Here is a 3,148-nt window from a genome sequence, read left to right as displayed (position 1 = left end):
TACGTAGGCACGTTTGGGATTTAACCCCGGGCGGCAAGTCGAAATCACTTAAACTTTTTTATTGGTCCAATTACATCACCTTCCTTGCAAAGCATCCATTCATAGGTTAGTTCATCAGCATGACATAGTCTCGGGATCCATCTCGGGTTTGCACACCATGCCTTAATCATTGGGTTAATTAATCTAGTAATTAGGTTAATTAAAAATTGGAGTCACTTAGGGTTTTTTCCTAGTTTGCCCTAAAATAATTAAACAAGGTGGCGACTCACACATCACGTGCATTTCTGTCCTTAGTCACATGCAATCATATGCATATGATATTTTGGGGTAGGGGTTCACACATCCGGTCCGTACCTTAAGGGATTATACAACACCTAATCTGAATGGGACAACCTCAAGTATGACTAGACCTAGGGTAGAAGCTAATAACTTTGAGATTAAACCCGCAATTATCCAAATGCTCTCTACCTCAATCCAATATGGGGGTTTGCCTAGTGAAGATCCTAATGCTCACATCACCAATTTTCTGGAAATTTGTGACACATTCAAGCAAAACGGTGTTTCTGAAGATGCAATCAAATTAAGACTTTTCCCATTCACTCTTAGGGATAAAGCAAGGTCCTGGTTACAATCGTGTCTCATTGGAAGTTTTACAACATGGGATGAATTAGCTCAAAAATTCCTAGCTAAATTCTTTCCATCCTCAAAAACCACCAAGTTGCGCAATGAGATAATGACATTCGCTCATCATGATCAAGAGAGTTTGTATGAAGCTTGGGAAAGATTCAAGGACTTGTTAAGAAAGTGCCCACATCACAGTTTGCCCAAATGGTTACAGGTACAAACTTTCTATAATGCATTATCTCCTAACATCAAAATTACCTTAGATGCAGCTGCAGGTGGATCCTTTGAAAAGAAAGGAATTGATGAAGCATATGAGTTGATAGAGGAAATGGCAAGCAACAGCCATTACCAAAACAATTCCGAAAGAAGAAGAACCGCAGGAGTCTATGAAATAGACGCCATTACAGCACTTAATGCCAAGGTAGATAACATGGTAAGGAAATTGGACATGTTAACTACTAATCCTGTAAATTCTGTTATGCAAGTTTGTGATAGGTGCAATGGACAACATGGAATTGGGGAATGCATCATGGACTCTTTAAATCGACAAACTTTAGAGCAAGTGAACTATGTGATGAATCAAGGAAGAAAGAATTACCCTTATTCAAATTCATATGATAACAGGTTAAGGAATCATCCTAATCTATCCTATGGTAATCCTAACAATGCCTTGAATGCACCACCAGGGTTCCACCCTCCAGAAAAGAAATCTCATGATGACCTCCTCACTGCTCTTTCCAAATCACACATGGAGTTCATGAATGAAACTAGAGAGAACCATAAAATCCAGCAGGCTACAATAAGAAATTTGGAAATTCAGCTAGGGCAGTTTGCAAACATGATGGCATCTCGACCTCAAGGTACATTACCTAGCAATACTGAAAAGAATCCAAAAGAACAAGTGCAAGCTATTACCTTGAGGAGCGGCAAACAAATAGATGACCCACCAAGGAAAGAAAAAGAAGAAGAAGAACAGCCAAAGGTGGCTATCATTGACTTAGAAGAACAGGAAAAGGTAAAACCCTATGTTCCCCCTGTTCCCTTTCCACAAAGACTAAAGAAAGCACAAGATGACAAAAGCTTCCTCAAGTTCCTGGATGTGTTTAAGAAGCTTCAAATCAATATTCCTTTTGTTGAAGCTCTTGCTCAAATGCCTAGCTATGCTAAATTCCTAAAAGATATCTTGAGAAATAAACGAAAAATTGATGATCAAGGAACGGTAATGTTAACCGAGGAGTGCAGTGCAATTATCCAAAACAAACTGCCTCCAAAGTTAAAAGATCCAGGAAGTTTTTCTATCCCTTGTAACATTGGTAATCTTGACTTTGAAAAAGCTTTGGCAGATTTAGGTGCTAGCATTAATCTTATGTCCTATGAAGTTTTTAAGATGCTAGGAATGGGAGAGCTCAAACCAACAAGGATGTCTTTGCAACTAGCAGATCGTTCAATTAAATATCCTAGAGGAATTGTAGAAGACGTGCTTGTAAAGGTAGGTACATTCATCTTTCCTGTTCATTTTGTTATTCTTGACATTGATGAGGACAGGGAAGGATCTCTAATTCTGGGAAGGCCCTTTCTTGCAACTGCAAGAGCATTAATTGATGTTTATGAGGATAAGTTGACCTTAAGAGTTGGACAGGAAGAGATTGTCTTTGATGTACTTAAATCTTGTAAACTTCCTATGGATTATGGAGACTGTTTTAGAATTGATGTTATTGATGAATGTGTGGAGAACACTTTGCATATCGAAAATAACATTAATGAACCGAGCACCCTAAATGAAAAAGAAAAGGAACTTCCTAAGCATGAATTGAAACAACTTCCACCTCATTTAAAACATGCATTCTTAGGTGAGAACCATTCTTTTCCTGTTATTATTTCTTCTCACTTAACGCTTGATCAAGAGGAAAGATTGTTGCAGGATCTACGAAGGCATAAGAAGGCATTAGGGTGGTCTATCTCAGATCTACAAGGGATAAGCCCGAGTGTGTGCATGCATAAGATCTTGATGGAAGAAGACTACAAGCCTTCAATCGAGCACCAAAGGCGACTGAATCCTAACATGAAGGAGGTAGTCAAGGCTAAAATCATCAAACTCCTAGATGCCGGTATCATTTATCCGATTTCAGACAGTAATTGGGTAAGTCCTGTCCAAGTTGTTCCAAAGAAGGGAGGTATGACTGTTATCTCTAATGAAAACAATGAACTAATCCCCACAAGAACAGTCACAGGTTGGCATGTGTGCATAGATTATAGAAAACTGAATAAAGCAACACGCAAGGACCATTTTCCCCTCCCCTTTATTGATCAAATGCTTGAGAGACTTGCAGAATATCCTTTTTATTGTTTCTTAGATGGCTATTCAGGGTACTTTCAAATACCTATAGCTCCTGAGGACCAAGAGAAAACTACATTCACCTGTCCCTATGGCACTTTTGCCTACAGGAGAATGCCTTTTGGGCTATGCAATGCCCCTGCAACCTTTCAAAGGTGCATGATGTCCATCTTTCAGATATGGTAGAAA

The 3,148-nt window shown here is 39.0% G+C and overlaps 1 non-coding gene across 1 annotated transcript; it reads right to left on the bottom strand.

The window, feature by feature from the left end:
- Positions 1-715: 715 nt before the first annotated feature.
- LOC149492738 (small nucleolar RNA R71) lies at positions 716-821 on the bottom strand. The gene has a single exon (XR_016319009.1). It is a non-coding gene; the product is annotated as a small nucleolar RNA R71 (small nucleolar RNA).
- Positions 822-3,148: the final 2,327 nt, after the last annotated feature.

This window comes from Jatropha curcas, chromosome 11 (genome assembly GCF_041381405.1).
Source record: "Jatropha curcas cultivar XTBG-Jc1 chromosome 11, XTBG_Jcur_1.0, whole genome shotgun sequence".
Lineage (NCBI taxonomy): Eukaryota > Viridiplantae > Streptophyta > Magnoliopsida > Malpighiales > Euphorbiaceae > Jatropha > Jatropha curcas.
Note: the sequence above shows the minus strand (reverse complement) of the source record. Positions and strands in the feature narration are given on the sequence as shown.